Below are 24,322 nucleotides of genomic sequence, written 5' to 3' on the forward strand. Positions count from 1 at the left end.
ACAGTCAGGTGATCAAGTCTCAGTTATCTCCTTACTTAGCACTCTATTCCTTCTTTCTTTATTTTCTTTCCCTTCCATCTTTCTCACCACAGTTGGTCTCAACGAGCTCAGGATTGTTTTGTTTTTTCTTCTTTCTTTCTGTTTTCTTCTTTTTCTCTCTTTTTCCTCTTCTCTCCCTCTCTTTCCGATCATACGCCACTGCTGGCTTTCAGGCCCTTAGCCTCCACTTAAGGCAAATCAACCCAAATAGCAGGGGAACTCCAGCCTGCCCTTTGTGGGAATGCTACACACCACACAAGGCAGCTGTGACAGTCATCTACAGTGCTCCACACTGCTGAGGAAACCTCCTTTGTACTTCCAAGGTGATCTTGCCAATAGGGCAGTTCTTCCCAGCAGCACTCTGCCTAGGGCAAATCTGCCCACGCAGTGGGGAGAGTGACAGCCTGCCCCCTGTGACAGTAGTGCACATGGCAAGGCACAGGTTTAGCTATCCCATTATCTATTTTTTCCTTACCTTCACTTATTTCTCCTTTATTCTGTCTTTCTTTTTGTTCTTCTTTCACTTTTTCTTCTTTGCCCCTCTTCTTTTATCTCTTCTCTCTTTCCTGCCACAGTATCAGCAGATTCAGTTTTTCTTTTTTGTTGTTTTCTTTTAGTCTGTGCATTTTTTCTTAATCGGTGTTCGTTTGCTTGACACTTTTGCTCCTGTCGTTTTCTTCTTTCTCTTTTTCTCTTCTCCTCTCCCTCTCTTTCCTTTCACAAGCCATTATAAGCCTCGGGCCACTCCCATCCACCTAGGGCAACCTTGAAGTCCCAACTGGGGGAGCTCCCACCCGCATTTGTTGCCTTTACATACATCTGGGGAAATCACGCAAGTCCTCTTCCATAAATCAAGCGACTGGAGGGGGGTTCTCCCCTTCAAACAGCTGGAGGAACTCCAACATAATCTCCGAGGTCCTACAAGTGTTTGGCGGGAAGTCCTACCCACCACTGTTGGGGCTCCAGGCTGCTGAGGGAATATCCACCCAAACAACAAGACAATCTCTCTGACTAGGGAAATTCCCCCTACCAGCTACGGTGTTCTACACCAAGGAGGGTACACCCACACACCCTCCTTGACACTCCAGTTTCAAAGGAAAACACCACACTCCACCCGAGGTGCTCCAAGAACCATGAGACAAACCATTACAGCTTACTTAGAGATCAGCCAGTGAAATGGCACCCCGTGGGTGCACAAAAACCCGACCAGCCTCACGAGAGGACTATCCAAATCACATTCCATATAACAGAATACTGGTCAGCTATGGTAACAGTGAAACCACAGGAAGATACAGCATTAGCCTGATCCCTCAATACAGCTACTGGCAGGTAGTTCATATAAGCACTCATACTAATCGCCCAAGAGAGATCCCAGTGCTCATAGACTCTGGAAGATGGCTCCAAGCTCTTCTAAAACAACATGTAAACAGAACTATCAGCAAGCACTATGAAGAAGAGCTTGGAGTGGAGTTACATATTCTAAAAATTGAAGGAAAACAACAGAAACAAAGAATACTATACCTAGCCAAATTAAGATAGATGGAGCAGTAAGTCTGTCCAGACATGGACAACCTCAAATAATACATAAAAAGAAACCCAGCCCTACAAAAGGTCTTTGCTGATCCAGTAGGGGCAGAATACCCACTCTCACTGTGTGCAAATAAGATTCTATTATATAGAACAACTCCACCCATAGGGCAATAAAGAGAAAACAGCCCCCAAGATAGCATTGGCTCAACAGTGGAAAGAAGGCAAAAATAAATCACACACACACTCAGGGATTAAAAGGCAGAGGCTAACAGAATGGCTCATAATACGCAACCGATTGATCTGCTGCCTTCAGGAGACATATCTCAAGCTGGCAGACAAAAACAGGTTAAGTATTAAAGGCTGTAGAAAAATATACCAAGCAAATGGCAATGACAAAAAAGCAGGGATAACAATCTTAATATCTGAAAAAATTGATCTCAACTTACAGGCCCAAAAAGAGACAAGGAGGAGCACTATATAATGCTCAAGGGAACAGTAGACCAAGAACCAGTGAGCATAATAAATATGTACACGCCCAATGAGAGACCCATGAAATTTGTAAATCAAACACTCCAAAAGATGAGAAAAAGAATTCACAGGCTCAACAATTACAGTTGGTGACTTTAATACACTAATCTCTGAAAAAGACAGATCCCTGGGAAAGAAATTGAAAAAGGAGGCTACAGATTTAAACAGCACAGTTGGACGACTTGACTTGATAGATATTTTCAGCGCTTTCCACCTACATGTAAAAAATTCACTTTCTTTTCAAGCCTACATGGCACATATTCGAAATAGAGAACATTCTGGGACACAAGTTGAACAAGAGTAAACAAGCACATACAGATTATACAGACGTCTTTCTCCAATCACTTTGCCCTAAGACTGGAAATCAACAGAAGGACAGTGAAGAAAACAAGGGCAAACAACTGGAGCATGAATAATTCTCTATTTCAAAAACAGTGGTTATTGACTCAGATCAGTGATTAAACAAGGAAGTTTCTAGAAACCAATCAGGATGAAAATATGATGTGCCCAAACCTTTGTGATACAGCAAAGACATTTATCAGAGGAAGGCTGATAGCAATACATGCACACATGAAAAAAGAAGAGAGACTCGTGTATGATATGCTGGCACAAAATTTACACCAATTAGAGCAGAGTCAAGAGAACAATCCGACTAATAGCAAGAGGATAGAAATAATAAAAATCAGAGCTGAGATACAGGAGAGGTAAAACAAGAAAACTATGGGGAAAATTAATGCGACTAAAAGTTGGTTCTTTGAAAGAATTAACAGAATTGATACAGCATTGGCAAACCTAACCAAAGAAAGGAAGGGATAAACGACAATTTCAAGGATGAGGGATGAAACAGGGGACATTACAATGGGCCCTAATGAAATCAAAAGGATAATTACACAGTACTATGAAGGTATGTACTCTAACGAATTAAAACACTTGGACGACATGGATGAATATTTGGAAACACAATACCTCCCTAGAGTATCCCAGATGGATATCAAGAACCTCAACAGATCCATAGCAATGGAAGAAAGAGACAAGGTTATTAGGGGATTACCTACCAAAAAATTCCCTGAGCCAGATAGCTTCACAGGAGAATTCTACCAAGCATTTAAGGAAGAACTGACACCAATCCTACACACACTCTTCCATAACATAGAAAAAAATCAGAAAACTCCCAAACTCATTCTATGAAGCTAGTGTAACTCTGATACCTAAAGCGGGCAAGGATCTCACAAGAACTGAGAATTAGAGACCAATATACCAAATAAACATCGATGTAAAAATCCTTAACAAATACTGACCAATAGAATACAAAATCATATAAAAAAATTCTCCATGACCAAGTGGGATTCATACTAGGTATGCAGGGATGGTACAACCTGCGCAAGACCATTAATATTATTCGCCACATTGGCAAGAATACGTATAAGAACCACATGAAAATATCGATAGATGTGGAAAAAGCATTTGACAACATCCAACACCCATTCCTGTTTGAGACACTTAAGACGATAGGAATAGAAGGAAAATTCTGCATTATACAAGCTATATATGAAAAACCAACATCCAACATGGTAGTCAATGGAGAAAAGACGAAAAAAAATCCACTAAAAAAAGGGGACCAGACAAGGATACTTCTTGTCCCCACTCCTATTAACAACGTACTGGAGGTCCTAGCTAACAACGCAAGAGGTGAAATTATATCATTATCCGCAGACAATATGTTTCTATACTTTGAAAATCACCTCAAGTCCACAAGTGGAGTGTTGGAAGCAATGGAGGAACATGGCAGCATAGCAGGATACAAGATCAACAAACAGGAGTCGATTGGTCTGCTATACACATCAGACAAGATCACAGAAGAGACAAGCACAAATCAAAATATCTAGTGATATACCTGACTAAAAATATGAATGATTTGTATGAGGAATATTATAAACCACTACTACAAGAAGCCAAGTGTGACCTCAACAAATGGAAGAACATCCCATACTCTTGGATTTGAAGACTCAATTTATTAAAGATGTCTGTTCTGCCCAAGGCACTTATATAACTTCAATGCTACCCCGATACGAATACCACCATCGTTCTTCAAAGAATTTGAAAAACTGATTACCAATTTTATATGGAGGGGTAAAAACCAAGAATTAGCAGAGAACAACTCAAGAAGGACAAAGTGGGAGGGCTTGCTCTACCTGACATTAGCATGTATTATATGGCAACAGTAGCCAAAACAGTGTGGTACTGGTATAACGACAGATACTCAGACCAATGGAAAAGAGCTGAAGACCCAGAAATAAAACCATCATCATACAGGCAACTGATTTTTAAGAAGGGCCCCCCAAATATCAAATGGGCAGCAGATGCCCTCTTCAATAAATAGTGCTGGAAAAAATGGGTATTTACCTGCAGAAAAATGAAACAAGACCTTTATCTCATTCCATGCACAAGAATAAACTCAAGGTGGATCACAGACCTTGAAGAAATACCCCCAACAATTACGGTCATTAATGAGGGAATTGGGACAAACCTGAGAACCTTGGTACAGGGAATACATAGGCTGTAGGAAATAGGGAATGGTTCAAATAGAGAGGAATCACAAATAGACAAGTGGGATACACTGAAGATAAGACACCTGTGTACATCGAAATAATTCACCAAGAGAGTAATAAGAGAGCTCACCACCTGGGGAAACATCTTTAGCAATGACACATTAGACAAAGGCCTTATTACTAAAATCTACAATACTTTGCAAGCTTTCAATAAGAGAAAAACTAACTGCCCACTGAGGAGGTAGGCAAGCAACCTGAACAGAATTTTCACAGTCTGAAATCCAAATAGCAAATAAACATATGAGAAAATGTTCCCGATCATTAGCTGTAAGAGAAATGCAAATTAAAACATCTATGAGATACCACCTGCCACTCTCAAAGATAACCCAATTCAAAAAATTAGAAAGCAACAAGTGTTGGAGGGGCTATGGTGAGATAGGAACTCTCATCCACTGCTGGTGGACTTGTAGGTATATACAGCCCCTATGGAATTCGATTTAGTGATTTCTAAAATAGATGGAAATTGGGCTACCATATGACCCAGCATTGCCCCCACTGTGCATATACCCAGAAGAGGCAAGAAACAAACCATGGCCAGACATCTGTGCTACAATGTTCATCACATCACAGTTTACAATTGCAAGAGTTGGAAACAACACAAATTTCCATCAAAAGATGAATAGATTTAAAAACTGTGGTACTTAGATACAATGGGGTACTATGCATCGCTAAAAAGCCGTGATGAAGCATATTTCTGCATGGGAATAACTGGAGGAAATTGAAGTAAGCCAAGCATAAAAGGAGAAGAATAACATGAGTCTGCTGAGGTAAGTTTAAAAAAACCAATGTTAATGGGGACAGGGAAAAACCCACTACATACAAACATTCCTGGGGTGAGGTCCATGTAGTACAGCAGGGGCTAAAACAAATCCAGCGGTACATATGGTAGCCAACTAAAAAGGAGGTGGGGAGGGGGGAATGGGAAAAAACGGATCAAAATGTGTAGCGGGAAAACAGGTTACTAACCCACCCAAGGGGAGGGTATTGTTTATATCTCCACAGGAATAGTGGGACCACACATAAATCCAGTGTTCTGGAATGTGAACGCAAAGTGCCGGCATGGAGAAGGGAGGCAGTGGAGGGGTCTCAGGGCCTGGCTTCAATCCCAGCTATGTGAATAACCCCTCCTCCCCACAAAATAATTTATATTAGAGGACAGCACTGAAGCTATACCTTGGGGAGAGGGACATATCTGATCAGAGTAGCAAATGAAGGGGGAGGAAGAGAGAGTGGAGCACACCCTGGCCCACCACACCTGGAGGACGATATCCCCACTGAGAACAGCCACTTCATAGAGTGGCTGATCCAACTATGGGACACGATGTCCCTCGCTGACCCATGGCCCTACGGGGGACAAAAATGGAGACTCTGTGTCGGGATTGGCCAGGTGAATCCCCACCACACCAAGGCAAAACACTAGATATATACAGGTCTATTTAAATAAGATAGTCTGGAATAACATTCTTAAGGAGAAACAACAGGACTGATGGTTCCAGAGGGACATGGGAGAGGGGGAGATGGGGGAAAGTAGGTGGTGTTGACCAACTCAGGGACAAGGGAACAACAAGCGATCCAAAATTAGTGGCAAGGAGGCCTGCTAGGGGTTCATCAAGGGAAACGTAACTGAGAGAAATTAGGGGTTCATTAGTGTGAGAGGCCTAGTAGGGGTTCATCAAGGGTAGTGTAACCGAGAGAAATTACTGAAACCCAAATGAAGGCTGAGCATGATAGTGGGACAAGAGGAAAGTAAAAGGAAATAGAGGAAAGAACTAGGAGGCAAAGGGAATTTATAGAGGTCTAAATATAGGCATGTACATATGTAGTTATATAGAATGATGGGGAAATAGATCTATGTGCACATATTTATAGGTTTATTATTAAGGCACAGATGAACATTGGACCTCCACTCAAATACTTTCTCAATGAAAGAACACTTTGTTCTATTAAATTGGCATTCCATGATGTACACTTTCCTGACATGATTGCTGAAGACAAGTGTGTGCATAAGCAAATGTGAAGAAAGCTGATGGTTCCCAGCTATCAAAATATATAGCGTCTGGGGTCTTAAAGGCTTGCAAGTAAACAAGCAGCCATCTAGCTCAGAAGAAACAAAGCCCACATAGAGGAAGCCCAACAGCCTGTGTGACCACGAGGTGTCTACGGATCAGGTATTAGGCATTAAAGGACAAAAGTAATATCATTGTATATGAGGGGGTGTGCAGAGTGGAGACCCAAAGGCCATCTATAGGTAACAGGACACCCCCTTACAGAAGGGTCGTGGGGAGGAGATGAGCCAGTTAGCGTGCAGTGTAGCAGCAATGAAACATACAATTTTCCTCTAATTCTTAAATGCCCCCCAACTATCATGATCCCAATTGTACCTTACAAATTTGCCTAGACCAGAGGATGTACACTGGTACAGATAGGAAGTTAAACCACAGGGAACCCAGGACAGATGATCCCTTCAGGATCAATGGTGAGAGTGGCAATACTGGAGGGTGCGGAGGAAGGTGGGGTATAAAGCGGGAACCAATTATAAGCATCTACATATAACGTCCTCCGTGGGGGATGGACAATAGAAAAGTGGATGAAGAGAGATGTCAGACAGTGTAAGACATGACAAAATAATAATAACTTATAAATTATCATTCATGAGGGAGGGTGGAGTAGGGAGGAGGGTGAAATGAGCAGGTGATACCAAGGGCTTAAGTGGAGAGCAAATATTTTGCGAATGATGAGGGCAACAAATTTACAAATGTGTTTGACACAATTGATGTATGTATGGATTGTGATGAATTGCATGAGCCCCCAATAGATGGTTTTAAAAATATGTTTCTTTCCTTTTAAATTATTTTCATTGCTGTTGTTTTTCTGCTTTCTCCTGCTTATTTTAATAATTAATTTATTTAGCTGTTTTCTTTCTTTCTTTCTTTCTTTCTTTCTTTCTTTCTTTCTTTCTTTCTTTCATCTTTCTTTCTTCTTTCACTGTAACTGGAAAAAGCAATGGTACTCACTAAACCAAAAGAATAAACTCACTGCCTTCACATTGATTCCAATTCACAGTGACCTGATACAACAAGGTAGATTTGCCCCTATGGGTTTCCAGGGCTGTAAATCTTTCTTTCACAGAATGGCTGGTAGTTTCAAACTTCTGAATTTTCACAACTCATAATCTACTATACCACCAGACTTTAAACCTTACCCATGGATCAGGACATAGTCTTACTGCTTGCAGTTAAATTTAATGAGTGAGGACCACTACTTATTCATGGACCACCCCAGTCTATGGCAGTTATTACCAGAAAACTCACACATACTTGAGTTACATGAATAAAAAATGTAATTAAACACATATTTCCATTCCATATCACACCTAGCAGGAAATAGATGATGAATGCCTAATATCATACCAACATACAATCATCACTTACATACAAATACAACACCACAATACGTTAGGGAAAATATATAAATTTAGTTCATATGAAGAAACAAGGTAGAGTGGCTTAAATAAGTGGCCAACATACAAAACCAGCAAAAAGTTATGAAGAATAAATGGCATTGGATCTACTTGATAAGAACTTTAAAAGAATGGTATTTAGAGTTCCTCAACAAATTTTCAAAAAGAAAAATATGCAGATATAATTACAGAACACTGGAAAATATTGAGAATACTCAGGTATATGCTAAGAGAACAAACTGGCAAAATAAATGAAAAATTAGAAACCATACAAAAATAAAAAACAGAAACCTAGAATAATAGCAATATTTCAGAAATAGTATATTGGAATAGCAGTGGAGTAGAATAGAATCAGGGGAAGGCCAAACAGATGAGCTAGAATACAAGCCTTTCAATATTATTCTTCTAAAAATATTAAAAAGAAATAAAATTCAAGAAACTCTAAGAATTATGTGAGATAGCATCAAGAGGCATGTCTTATATGTGATAGGAATTTCAAAATAGAATGAGAAAAACTGGTACAGAGAAAATTGTCAAAGAGTTGTTGGAAGAAAACCTCCATATCATCATGAATGATAAAAAGCAATGAACACAAGAAACTGAGCAACCCCCCAAAAGGATAGACCACAAAATAAAATCACCACAATATATAAAAACTTTATAAATCCCCAAACAAAGAAAGAATCTTGATAACAGTCAGATAAAAATAAAAATGTTTGCCTAAAAGGGTGAATCAATAAGACCAAGCTCTGATTTCTCAACAGAAAACATGCAGGCAAGAAAACAATGGCATAACAGATAAAAAAAAAAAAAACTCTCAAAGAAAAAAAACTGCCAAACAAGGATCTTATACCCAGCAAAATTGTGCTATAAATGTGACATGAATTTAGGATATTCCCAGAAATTAAAGGTATTTGTTAATACCAGAGCAAACATACAAGAAATACTAAGTAGTATTCATTGGACAGATAACCAAAAAGAGTAGATAACTACTTGTTATTCACATACACGACAATTCCTCCCAGAAAGCAACCTAGATATAGATGTATCCAAGATAGAGAATAGGGAACCAGAAATACCAATTTTAAATTAAGGCAACTACAAAGGAAATAAAGAGCATAGAATAGTTAAAGACTTTTCAAATGTGTAGGAAGTCAAGTGGACTGTAAGTTAGAACAGAGTTTAATACTTGGGAACAAAGTGATAAATTACACAGCAATCTCAAAGAAAATAAATAAAATTGATCAAAATTTTAAGAGGAAAATCATAAATATTTCGTAAATACTCAACAATAGCAATGAAGAAAATGACAAGAACACCCATAAATAAAATGATCTCAGCACAGAAAATAACAGAATTAAAGAAACCAGTAGTAACACACACACAAGCACACCACAAAACAAAACAAAAAAAAAGTTTATGAAGTACAGTAAAGTGTCAGAAATATATTTGTGCCTATGAATAATTACACTGATAAATTAATTAACTGCTTGAGTCAATAGAAGAGTGCATCAGAATGAATAAGAAAACCAGGCCCATTGATAGGCTGTTTCCAAGAGACACACTTTAGATAAAAATAGGCTAAATAATCATAAAATGGTGAAAATATATCAAGCTAACTGCAATTTAAAAAGAGCAATAATAGCAAAATTATTTCTAATAAATTAGGCTTTTATGTAAAAATCGCATAAAACACAAGAAGGGGATTATGGAATAATTAAAAGGTAAATTGGACAAGGGAACAGAATTATAAAAAACGCATATCCACCCAATAAGAGTCTCAAAATACATGAATGAAACACTAACAGAATTAAAGTGGGAAATAGACAGTTCTACAATAACAGTGGAAGAGTTAATCACCATTTTTAAGGAATGATAGAACAATTGGAAAGGAATTCAACAAAGACACAGAAGAATGAAACAATATAATCAAACAACTTGATTCATACAAGTATAGAGAACATTTCACCCCAAATGAACATAATATACATTATTTTCCAGTGCACATAGAACATTTTCCAGAATAGACCATATGTTAGGCTACAAAGCATGCTTCAATAAATTGAAAAACACTGGGATATTACAAAGTTTCTTGTCAAATCACAATGCTATACAATTAGAAATCAATAATATTAAGATCAAGGGGAAAATCAAATAGGAAATTAAGTAACATCCTACTTAAAAACGACTTGCTAATGGAAGAAATAGAGAATTAAAAATTATTTGATTCAAACAAGAATGAAAATACAACATAGCAAAACCTTTAGGACACAGCAAAATAATTACTCAGAGGGCAATTTATAGCAATAAATACATCAAAACAAGGGGAAAAACCAAGTTAATATCCATGGTAGTTACATAATCTGTTGTTAATTTGAGACTTATGAAGGGGTAGAGTTTAGCCTGTTAATCGGGTCACAGCTTGATGACCTCATTTGGAGGCACTAAGGAGATAATAGCTCACTGGAGGCGGGACACATGCTCATTTCCCGGGAGACATTACATTGACAAGACACATAGAGCTATGCTACAGCTCTGGAGCTGGAGGAGCCACGTAGAGACCACTGCCAGCATTGAAATGCTTATGCCACCTCTGGATCCACAAGACTCTCCACCCACTGGTCCATGATCTTCCAGCATTCAGCATCATTGCATGTGCTGCGGGAGTCTGAAGAGGAATTTATAGATTGGTATTGGACATATGGGCTAATATCAGATTTATGAACTTGATTTGAACTGTGTTGGTATGTTTTCTCAATATTCAATTACTCTTGTATATAAAGCGCTTTCTTGTACACATATGAGTCACATGGATTTGTTTCTCTAGTCTACCCAGACTAACACAATACCTTAATTAAAAACCTCTAATAATTAAGAACAGAAAAATAATACCACAGCCACCAGAAAATAAAATAAATAATTGAGATTAGAGCAGAAGTGAGAGATAGGGAAGAAGTCAGAAGATCTGTAATACTTTCTCTGAACAAAAATGTAAAACAACAACAGCAACAACAAACCAGAAAGGACTAAGTAACACTTGTTCTAAACCTTTTTGGAAGAACAGAAACCTGCACCAGATACATCCTGGTAATTCATGAGAAGGAAGCTAGTGTAAGCAATTCCCCCCACACCTTAGATTCTTGGCTGCCCTAAAGGATGTAACCCATACCCTCAGCCTCGGTCGAGGGAGAGCGAGGAAAGTAAGTTGACTCCTCATTCACAACACTATTCTCAGTACTGAACTGTAATCTAACATCACAGAGAATAGTGTTACTTCTCTCCCAAAATACCTGTTTAGTGGGGGGAAGAGGGGTCCCCTGAGGTGGCGGTGGAATGAATAAGATGGAATCAGCTGGAAGCTCACTTCCAATGCTCATCTGAACCTCAAGACCTGGTCTGGTCTGCGGCAAAAATTGAAGTTCCATTCTCTGAAGCCTGGGTATTAAAAAGATCTTATCAGATGGTCAGAGAATATTACTTCAAAGAGACCTTGGACCCTGCTCTGATATTCGGAGTTATCAAAGACAGCACAGGTGGCTAGGCAAAGTATTTTGGAAATAGTTTTTTCTCTCTCTCTCTTCATGACAGCAGGTGTGCACTCCCTGAAAAACAGAGGACTCAACTACAAGACCAAGACCTTAACATGGTAGGATTTAATTTTTTCCTATCATCAACCCCTGTTTGGGAAAGGACACTGTTAGATGACCTAGTCACCTTGACTTTTCAAGAATGACTGCAAGTACACATTCTATTATTACCTGAAAAACACACAAAGACAATTATAAAAACACCATGTCTAAGAAACAACAATCTGTGCACATGAGAAAACAAGAACATATAGTATAATCAAGTAGACTACAATCAGAAGAAAAAGTTTCAGTAATTACCATGAGAGAATTGAGAAAAAATAATCTTCTATAAGTTATAGACCATTATTTTCATATCTTACATCATCTTCTATCACCCTTCACCCACCTTTCTACCGTTTGTCCCCTGGGGAGGGGGTTATATGTTGATCCTTGAGATCAATTCCCCCTTTCTACCCCCACTCTCCCCTTATCCTCCTGGTATCTCTATTCTCATTGTTAGCCCTGAGGGGCTTATCTATCCTAGATTCTCTGTGTTGCTGCCTCTTATCTGTAGCAGTATGCATGTTCTGGTCTAATCCGATTTGTAAGGTAAAATTGAGGTCATGATAACCTGTTTCCTTGAAAGTAAAACATCCCCTGAAAATAAGACCTACTTATAGTTTTGCATCTCACTGAAATATAAGGTATCCCTACGAAAATAAGACCTCCTTGAAAATAAGGGTTTGGATTGTTATGATGATGTTCCAGAAGATGATGACATGACTGTCATTGAACAAATGAGGAAATGCACCATAGATTGTTGTACATGGAAATAATGGTAGTAACAAGAAATTCTTGATACTGTAGGATTCACAGTTTGTCTGGTTATTCTTGTTTGTGATGACAACTACTACTGTACCATATACAGGCAATAAATTTCCTTTTTATTGTTGTTCAACAATAAATGTGTACCATATTCTTCTTCATGGAAAAATAAGATATCCCTGAAAATAAGACCTAGTGCATCTTTGGCAGCAGAAATTAATTTAAGACACTGTTTTATTTTCGGGAAAACAGGTAGTGAGGGTAATGAAGCATTAAAGAATTAGAGTAAAGTCGTATGCTTCATTGGTGGTCTATAACTTATCAAGGATTTGGGAGGTGGGGTGGACGTGGGCGGGAGGGGGGAAAGTGAGGGGCTGATATCAAGGCCTCAAGGAGAAAGAAAGTGCTTTCTAAAGGATGATGGCAGTATACGTGCAAATGTATGGATGAATGTATAGATTGTGATAAGATATGTAAGAACCCCCAATGAAAGTATTTAATAAAAAATTATCTTCAGTTTATTTAAATGCATGAGGAAAAAACTTGACAAGAATACAAAAGATAAAATAACTTGGGGAAAAAAGGAACTCAGGAAAGCATTACAAGAACAATATGACAAAATAATGGGAAAAATAAATAGGAATAATTTAACCATTCCAAATAGAAATCATGAATGCAACCATTAAGATATTATAACTAAATAACATGTTGAAAGAACAAAACAGAAGAACTGAAGAAATGCAAACATGAATCAGTGATCTTTTAGACAAATCTCTCAAGATAAAATATAAGTTCAATCTATTACAAAGACCAGCACAATTAAGAAAACACAAAAATTCTATGGGATGCTATCAACAGGAACATTTAATAAATAATACATAGTGATGAATTACCAAGTGTGCTAAGATGGCTCGATATTAGAAAAACAACCCATGTATATAAAAGAATCATGTAACTAAACCAATTATTGCAGAAACAGACATTCTGTAAAATTCAACATCCATTCTTGATCAAAATACTGTACAAAATGTTTTGTTGTCGTGTTGTTAAGTGCAAACATAGCACCACCTTGTTCTGTGCCATCCTCACAATTTTTCTTACTTTTGAGCCCATAGCTACATATTCTGTATCAATCCACCTTGTCTAGAGCCTCCCTCTTTCTCACTGCACATCCACTTTACCAAGATACCTTTCTCCATCAGTTATCAGTCTCTCCTGATAACATGTTCAAAGTATGTGAGATGAATTTTCACCATCCTTGCCTTCAATGAACAGTATGGTTGTGCTTCTTCCAAAACAGATCTGTTTGTTCTTTTGGTAGTCCACAGTACTTTCAATATTTTTCTCCAACATTCTAGCTCAAATGAATCAATTAGGTCTTCCTAATTCAATGCATATAAACTTTCACATGCATATAAAACCAGTGAAAATACCATGGATTGGTATGTTAATCTGGGTAAACTAGGGAAACAAATCCACAAAACCTGAAATGTATAAGAGAGAGTTTTATATCAAGGGTAAGTGTACATTAAGAAGGCATCCCAACCCAGTGCTGCCCAAGCCCATAGGTCCAACATTAGCCCATATGTCCAACACCAATCTACAAAGTCCTCTTCAGTCTCACAAAACACACACAATGACACCGACTGCAGGAGGAAAGCCAAATAAGTGAATGTGTAAGCATCTCAGTGCTGTCAGGGGTCTCCACACGGCCGCTCCAGCACCCAGGGCTGCATTGGGGTAGGTCCATGTGACTTCTCCTCAGGGATGTCTTGCAGGAAGTGAGCCTTGAAAGCTGAAACAGAGAATTGGCTAAAGCAGCTACACCCTGGTCCGACCATCAGAAAGCAAGAGACCCGAGAACTAGAAAAGTGAGGCTTATCAAGCCATTGATCTCTTCACCCTTCAATTGATCCCACATATGTTTGTTGGCCAGGTTTGCACAATAACCTTAACTATCTTAATTGGGTAAGTTATATATTAGTCCTCAAAATAACATTCTTGCTTTTCAACAATTTAAAGAGTGCTTGTGCAGCAGGTTTATCTAATGCAATATCTTCTGAAGTGGACAGTCTATTCCTTCTTTGTAGTCTGTTCTTAGTATGGAAGTTCTACTGAAACTTGTTTATTTTGGATGATCCTGCTGGTATTTGAATACGAGTGTACTTCAGCATTACAGCAACACACATGCCACTACCAGTATGACAAATTGACTGACATGTGGTGGATAAAATGAGAATAGTAAGCAAATACTTCAACATAATAAAGGCCATATATACAAAACCAATGGCTAGTATTTTACTCAATGGAGAGAAGGTGAAAGAATTCTTCCTCTGACTGGGAATCAGACAAGGTTACCCTTTATCACCAGTCTATTTAATAGAGTCCTGGAAATCTTAGGTAGAACTGGTAGACATAAAAAAAATATTAAACATCTCCAAGTAGGAAAAGAAGAAGCAAAACTCTATTTGCAGATGACTGGATCTTATATGAAGACAACCCCATGTACTGAATTTAAAAATTGCTTGAACTAATTGAAAATTTTGGAGTGTAGCAGGCTATAAGACAACCATACAAAAATCAACTGTATTTCTGTATATTAAGGAAGAGGAATCTGAAAAACAAAACAAAACAAAACAAAACAATTGCCACTTACCGCAACCTCCCAAAAGATAAAGGGTTCGCCTTGAAAAATCTATAGAAAATTGTTTCATCTTAATAAACAAAACACAAGTAATCCAAACAAAAATGAGTAGAATACATCAATAAACAATGTAGTACAGATAGCATTCAGGCAGCCAACAATCATATGAAGAAATGCTCACAATCATTAGCTGTAAGAGAAATACAAATTAAAACAATGATGAAAGAACACCTCATATAAACAATCTTAGCAAAACTAAAAACAGAACAAAATAAAAAGACAGGAAATATAAAATGCTAGAGAAAGTGTGGAGTGATTGGAACTGTCATACACTGCTAGTAAGATTCAGAATTGTATCTTTATTATGGAATATAGCACGGCGCTTCCTTAAACAAATGAAAATTGATATACCATATAATCTTTCAATCTCTCTACTCCATTTACTAATATATGTAAAAGAAATAAAAAATAAAATTCAAACATATATTCATATTCATGTTTATTGCAGTGATTTCTATAATAGCAAAAAGATAGAAATAATCAAAATGCATGTATGTGGAGAAATAAACTGTGGTGCATACACACAATAGAATAGTATGCATGTCTAAAAAACAATAATCATACTGTCAAATATTTCATGTCATAAAGAAACTTGGGAGACTTTGTGCTCAGCAAAGTTGTTGTTAGGTGTCATAGAGTTGGTTCTATCTCACAGAAACCCTATGTAAAACAGAATGAACCACCACCCAGTCCTGTACCATACTCATTGTTCTTATGTTTGAGTGCACTGTTGCATCCATCTATTTGAAGGTCTTCTTCTTTTTCACTGCCCCTCTACTTTACCAAGCATGATTTCCTTCTCCAGAGACTTGTCTCTTCTGACACCATGTCCAAAGTACGTTGACAACGTCTTGTCATTCTTGCCTCTAAAGAGTATTATGGCTGTACTTTCTCTTTCTCTCTAATTAATCATTTTATTAGAGGACTCTGGCTGTACTTCTTTCAAGACAGATTTTCTTATTCATTTAGCAGTCCATGGTACTTTCCATATTCTTTGCCAACACTACAATTCAAAAGCATTGATTCTTCTTTGTTCTTCCGTATTCAATGTCCAACTTGCACATGCATACAAGGCAACTGAAAATACCATGACTTGGGTCAGGCATACCTTAATTCTCAAAGCAAAATCCTTGCTTTTCAACACTTTAAAATAGGTCTTGGTGCAGCAGATTTACCCAATATAACACATTTTTAAAAATCTCTTTACTACTGTTTCCATGAGTATTCATCATAGATTGAAGCAAGACTAAATTTTTAACAACTTCAGTCTTTTCTTTGTTTATCATGATGTTAACCTTTTGTTCCAGTCGTGAGGGTTTTGTTCTTCTTGACACTGAGTTGATGCAATCCTCGATCTTCATCAACAAGTGCTACAAGTCCGCCTCACTTCACAACAAGCCTGGTATATCATCTGCATACCACAAGTTGTTAAGAAGACTTTCTCCACATTCTTATTCACCAAAGCTAGTCAATGTCATATATACAAATAATTCATGACACAATTATTATAAAGAAAAAAACTAGGAAAATAATTTTCACACTAAAGAAAATAACTGTTATGGCTATGGCAACCCAGGGGAGACGAGGGGGAGGATCAGAGAATGAAGGAGTGATGATGAGAGGAGGGAAAAAGAAGAAAAGAAGAAGAAAGGGCCATATAAATAGGGGAATTTACTGGGATACCATTTGTTCTGATGAGATAGGCTGTGAAACTGTGTTTTGTATGCGTTTTCCCTGTGTGTGTGTAGTGTCCACAAATAAAAGTAGAGTGAGTATGAGAGAGAGAGAGAGAGAGAGAGAGAGAGAGAGAGGTGATTAATTCTTGAAAACTCTCCAGTTTCCTTCCCATTCATACCTAAATATTGGTCAGAGTGATAACAAAAGGAACAAAAATAACACTGACACTGACTTCAATATGTGTGTAGTACATGGGCCATTTTAAAACAATTTTTAAAATTAGAGAAGACAATAATACAAAAAAAGAAAAAAGGAAAAATAGGAGAATAAACAGGACAAGAAGTTGGTTAATTGAAAGGACTAAAAAACTTGAAAAATCACTGAGAATCTAACCTAGGAAAAGATACAAATAAAAACAATAAAAAATGAAATGGGAGACATAATGGAAATAAAAAAAGATAATAACATAGTGTTCTATAAAGAACTTCACTCTAACAAATTTGTAAACTTAGAAGAAATGGAAGCATTCCCAGAAACACACTACTTACCTAAAATAAAATAGACTGAAGTAGAAAATATAAAAAGAAGAAAATGATCAGGTCATTAAAAATTCCCAATGAACATAAAGTTCCACTGGACCGAGCTGCTGATCTCATGGCATACTTGAGGAGCCTCTTAACTTCTCCACTGGCATACACTCCACACACCTCAAACTGTCCACACAGCTTCCTCATCCATTGGCAGGCAAGCATAGAGTCATATTCCCTGGGTTCACATGACTTTCATAAATGTTTAGCATTCCGGCTGAAATGCTGGGTGATCTAAATATTCAGACCCTCTTAATATTCCATCCTCCAGCCAGCACCCCATGTAGACCACCACAGGACTTCCAGAGCAACAACCTGCCCTCTGAGCAAAGTAGTACCCCACTGTCTACTCACTAGATTCTAGTGACTAGAACATCCTAAGAAACAACCTTTCTCCCCATGAAAGTGCCTGGCACAGCGCCCTCCTCCCCATCCATTCTTGGAAACCACCATCTACTGAACAGTATAACCTCCCCGCCCCCAATGTGAGCCATGTAAACTCTATTCCTTCAGGATACTTGGCTAAACTTAGCCCCACTCTACCTTCCAAACTACAGGACCTCCAGTTTCTTAACTCTCACAGCCCCACATGACCCCATTGCCACCAGCCTGTATCTACTTAAAAATATTCTTGACAATACAAGCATCCAAATGGGCATAGCCAGTCACTTCTAGGCCAGTCACTGCTTCCAATCTTTCAAGTCTCCCCAGCATATTGTGGAACTCTTCCAGGGCAGGGTTCAGAAACACAAGTTCTTTTTTAAGAGCAATTTCCACTTTATTTCCTTTTAGATTTGTTTGTCTTCACCTTCTAAACTTTACATAGGCTTTGGAGGAGGTCATGGGGCAACATCTGCAGGTCTAAATCGGTGTGTGTGTGTGTGTGTGTGTGTTAGTACTTCTGAGATTCATGGTTCCTGACCATGTTGCTGTGAATGGCATAACTCACAAAATAATGTAGCTTCCTGTACAGCTTGGGAAGCATATATGTGTCAAAGATACTTGCTTTGGAAAAGTCTCTGATGGCTACAGTCTCCACCATGTGTCTTATTACAAACTTGCTACTGGCCTTTTCTGTGGGCACTCAGTGGGGCGGTTCATTAAGCAACTAAGTTACACATGGTCGCCTTTCTTGGTTGCTACTGTTGTTACTTCTTTGTCATCTTGGAAGCGAGTGTGAAAGAGAAGAACCTCAAATTCTTATTTTCCCCTTCTTTAAAACAAAATCTTATGGTATAAGTTTTTTTAATAATTCCTTTACAATCAATATTATCCTTTCTTTCATACTTATTAATAAAAATATTTTTCTACGATCCTTAAATCAGCAATACCTCCATATTCAAGCCAGCACCTCACTTAGACCACCTCAGGCCATTCAGAGTGATACTCCAAATCCTTGGACCATTTGTGCATCCGCTCCTCTCCCTGGGCCATCCCAATAAAAAGTGCTGGTATTTACTATCTCCTCTTGAGACCCTTCTTAGAGACCACATCCTCTTGAATGGTGTGAGCCCCAGGCTTTCCACATTCACTCAGTTCCAGACCAGTGAAGTCACTGTACCTCCCAAACTACACGACGTCCAGTTTCTTAGCTCATGCAGCCCTACTTGACCTTCTATCCTTCAGCCTGGTGTCTGACAAATCTATTCCAGCTAGTCTAATCCCCCAAATGAGCAAAGTCATCTGCTCATAGCACAGCTTACAGAAACCCAATTTATCTCTGTCCTACCTCTTCAAGAACTCTCCTAGGGCAGAATTTAGGGTCCCAGTCTTTTTGTTCTCATCATTCTGTAAAACAAAATCTTGTACAATTTTTTCAATTCCTTTACAATCAGTTTTATCATTTTCCCCCCCCATTACTTTTAACAAAGTATTTCTTTCTACCACTTCTACAGTACTTAAGTTAGCAAAACCCTCATCTCACAGCCAGGACATCATTTTGAGCTCCCCAGCCCATTTAGAGCAATAGCCTGTCTGTTAGGACCACTCATGCCTCACCCTCTCCTCTCTGGGAAATCCAATAAAAGGTGCACAGCATCTAGATCTAAAGGAAAGGGCAGAAATTGAACAGGCTATGGAATTACAAAAAAAAATCAGAAAAGTGATCATTGTGCATGTTCAACAGATGAATAAAGAGTCTAAGAGAAAAAAAGTAAAGAATACAAATGATAGAGACATCAGCAGAAGCTTTACAAGAACTCCAACAGAAACTCAGAAGTTGAACACTAAAATAACATAATTATGAAACAGTATATAAAAAACAGAGAAACAGAATTAAAGACGTAGAAACCTGAATTAGTGAGCACAAAGACAAAATCTTTTGACTCCAAAATAAGAGAAAGACAAGCAACAAAAATTAAAAGAGGACTGGGGAAAGCCTAAGAACTATATGGGACTCAACCTATGACTCATAGGGATTCCAGAAGAAGAAGAAACAAACAAACAAAACCCACAGAGGGAATTGTTCAAAATTCTAGGAAGAAAATTTTCCTAACTGCATAAAAGAAGAAAAGATACCTATCTAGGAGGCTAAGAGGAACCCAGTGAAGATGGATCCCTAAAGAAAAACAGTGTGACATATTGCAGTCAAATTGTATAACACCCAAGACAAAGTAAGAATTCTGAAAGCAACCACAGAAAAATGGATAGTAACATACAAAGAGGCAGCAAATAAAATAAGCACAGATTTTTCTGCATAAACCACACAGGGAAGCAGACAATGGAGTCACATATATACAAACTTAAAGTAAAAAACAAAAACAGACAAAAAACAAATTCTGTCAGCAAAATTATCACTCAACTATGAATAAAAATAAATATATTCCCAGATAAGGAGAAATTAAAATAATTTGTAAACACAAACATCACTATAAATAAATACTAACTGGAGTACTGTGACCCCGAAAATCAACAACAGCAACAGACAAACCTGGGACCAACATACAAGATAATTCCTCAGAAAAAAACAACACTTTCCAAGCATTATCCAAAGCACAGAGATATGGGAAGAATAACGAAACTAATTACAACCACAACACACACCCACACACACCACAAATGAAAATGACAGCAACAAACAAATACATATCAATAATCACACTGAAAATTAATAGATTGAATATACAAATCAAGAGACAGGGAGTAGCCCTGAAAAAGGAAACAAGACCCATTAATATGTTGCTTACAAGAAATACACCTCATACATAAAGACAAAAGCAGACTGATAATCAAAGGCTGGAAAAAAGCATACCAAGAAAATGGCAATAAAGAAAACAGGTGTGGCAATATTTATCTCTCAAAAATTAGACGGGGGGAGATAATAAAATGAGAGACAAGAATGGGCACTACATAAGAATTAATGTAACAATGGATCAAGAAAACATAACCAAAAGCATATATGCCCCCTATGAAAGAACTTCAAAATACATTAATCAAATCCTCCAGAATGGAAGAGAGAAATATATACCTTGACAATAATAATAGGAGACTTCAAAAGGCCAATTTTAAGGAAAGACAAAACAGCAGGAAAGAAATTAACAATAGACAGAACAGGAATAGAAAGACAAACATATGAAGACTGCTGAACAACATACTACTTAAAAATGAGTGGGCAATAAATTAAATAAGGAATGAAATTAAGAACTTCCTGGAAACAAATGGGAACGACAATACAACATACCCAAACTTCTGGGGTGCAGCAAAAGCAGTTATCAGAGATCAATTTATATCAATCAAAAGAAAAGAAATTCTATCCAACAACAGAAGAAAATAAATCACAAATATCAAAGCAGAAATTAGTAAACTGCAAAACAAAAAACAATGGAAAATATCACTAAAACAAGAAATTGGTTCTTTGCATATGTTAACAAAATTGACAGATCTCTGGAAAACTTTATAAAGGGGAAAAAGATGCAAATAGAATTAGAGATGTAAAGGGCAACATTACAACAAATCCCAGATGAAATAAAAAAAAAACTACTATGAAAGACTACACTCCAACATGTTTGATAACCTAGAAGAAATGAACAAATATCTAGAAATACACCATCTACCGAAATTAATGCACATCGATATTAAAAACGTCAACAGACTTATAGAAAAATTAGCAATAGAAATTGTCATCAAGAAACGTCCAACCAAGAAAATCCAGGATTAGATGGCTTCCCAGGGGAATTCTACCAATTATTCAGTAAAGACCTGTTAATACTACACAAACTGTTCCAGAATATAGAAAAGGACAACAAACCTCCAAACTTCTATGAAGTGAACACAATCCTGATACCAAAACCAGCAAAAAGACCTCACCCTGCAGACCAATATATCTCATGAACATAGATACAAAAATTCTCAACAAAATTCTGGTCAATAGAATCCAACAACATAATTTTTAAAAATTCAGCAGATGGAACCTGGCTACAAGAAAGACTAGTGTCCAGGGTCTTAAAGACTGGTCTTTAAACAAGTAGTCATCTAAGTGAAGCAGCAACTAAGTCCACATTGAAGAAGCACACAAGCTTGTGTGATCCAAAGATTGTAAATAATAAAACACAAATCTGAAGGTGAGAATACTATCAGAGTTTAAATAGTGAACACCTGAGTTGCAGAAGGATATGCATGACAGTGGAATACCAAAATCCATTTGCAGGGTCCTCACATGGATTAAGCCTCCAGTGAATTCCTTTTGATGATAGTCCAGGGATGTGAGTAGCCTTGCTATCAGATAGAGAACATGTAAAGTCTATTATGGCAGGTATAGTTAAGTTAAAGTGTAATACCTTATCATTTGACCTCCCTTTTTTCCTGTTTCAAAGTTGTTTACATTTTTAATATTTTTGCGGTTGTCTAGTCATTGTTGTTGGGATCTTGTTTGTTTGTTTGTTTTCTTGCTTCCTGTTTGTGTTGTATATGATTTTATGTATGGGAAATCCAGCATAGGCAATTCTATAGAGACAGTAACTGGATTTATAATTGCCTAGGAGCATGGTAGGGGAGGAATGGGGGAAATGAGAAGCTAACAAAAATGAATACGAGAAGAAAATGTTCGGAATTGATTGCGGTGATGACTGAACACATCTTTTTAAATATGATTGAAATACTAATTTGGATGATATATGTATTGGTCTAGGTACTTTAGAGAAACAAATCCACAGCAACGCATGTATAAGACAGTTTTATGTAAAGAAAGTGTGCATCACGAAAACATCCCAACCCAAAGCTGCCCAAGCCTACAAGTCCAACATTAACCCATTAACCCAACACCAGTCCACAAAGTCCTCCACCTCACAAAACAGAGGCAATGATGCCGACTGCAGGAGGAAAGCTGAGTCAGTGAATGAATAAGCATCTCAGCACTAGCAGGGGTCTCCGCACTGCTGCTCCAGCACCCAGGGCTGCATCGTGATAGGTCCATGTGGCTTCTCCTTGGGGATGTCTTGTAGGAAGTCAATCTTGCAAGCTGAAGCAGGGAACTGCTAAGGCAGCTGCACCCTGGTGCGACCATCACAAAGCAAGAGACCCGAGAACTAGAAAGGCGAGGCTCACCACCCATTTATCCCTCCGCCTTTCAATTAGCCCCACATGTGATCATCGGCCAATATGTGAAGATGCCATTAAAACTATTTAAAATAATAATAATTTGCCATGATCAAACAGGATTCATAGTAAGGACGCAAAATTAGGTTAACATTACAAAAACAATTAATGTAATGCACCTCATAAACAAAGCAAATAACAAGAATTACATGATTATATCAATAGTAGCAGAAAAGACATTTGACAATATCAACATTAATTTCTAAGAAAATCACTCAATAAAATAGACATGGGAGGGAAACCCCTAACATAATAGAGGCCATGCAAAAAAAATCCAATTACCAACTTTAGGCTCAATGGAGAAAAACTGAAAATATTTTCCCTTAAAACAGGAAATACACAAGGATGCTCCTTATCACCACTCTTATTAAATATGGTGCTGGAAATTGTAGCCAGAATCAGTAGACAACAAAACAAAATCAGGGGAATACAATTCTGCAAAGAAAATGTAAAATTCGTGCCATTTGTAAATGACATGATTCTATACACAGATAATTCCAAAGATTCCACTATAAGATTGTTACAAACAATTTAGAGAATAGGCATAGTAGCAGGATACAAGATTAACAAGCAGAAATCTATTGGATTCCAGTATATCATCAAAGAGAGCTCTGACAAAAACAAGAAAATGATGCCATTTACAATAGCCAAATGGAAGATGAAATTCTTAGAATTAAACCTAACTAAAGATCTGTACAAAAAACCCTATAGAACACTATTACAAGAAACCAATAAAGACCTGCATAAAAGGAAACACATCCGTGTTTATGGATAGAAGATTTAATATTATTTAAATACAGATATTGCCTAAAGCAATCCAAAAGCACTACACTTCCAATGATATACCAATTTCATTCTTTAAAGAAATGGAAACATAAATTACCAATTTCATAAGGAGAGGGAAGAGACCTAGGATAAGCAAAGAACTCATTAAAAAGAAGAAAAATCTTACCATAGTGAAGGATGGGGGGAGTGCAGAGTGGAGACCCAAAACCCATTTGTAGGCCACTGGAGATCCCCTTGAAGAGGGGTCTCTGGGAGCAGACGAGCCAGACAGGGTGCGATAGCAACGATGAAAAATACAACTTTCCTCTAGTTCCTAAATGCTTCCTCCCCTCCCTCCCCACTACCAGAATCCGAATTCTACCTTGCAAGCCTGGCTCGACCAGAGGATGTACACTGGTACAGATAGGAACTGGAAA

General features: G+C 37.7%; 1 protein-coding gene and 1 pseudogene across 6 annotated transcripts in view; one reads left to right on the top strand and one right to left on the bottom strand.

The window, feature by feature from the left end:
• The window catches only part of ARHGEF9 (Cdc42 guanine nucleotide exchange factor 9), a 308,501-nt gene that overhangs the window by 119,153 nt on the left and 165,026 nt on the right, over positions 1-24,322 (bottom strand). The gene's annotated exons all lie outside the window — the stretch shown is intronic.
• LOC105979763 overlaps positions 3,037-24,322 on the top strand; it is a 42,998-nt pseudogene continuing 21,712 nt past the window's right edge.

Source organism: Echinops telfairi, unplaced genomic scaffold, assembly GCF_000313985.2.
Source record: "Echinops telfairi isolate 266 unplaced genomic scaffold, ASM31398v2 ScPeMD7_7423;HRSCAF=8461, whole genome shotgun sequence".
In the NCBI taxonomy this organism is placed as follows: domain Eukaryota; kingdom Metazoa; phylum Chordata; class Mammalia; order Afrosoricida; family Tenrecidae; genus Echinops; species Echinops telfairi.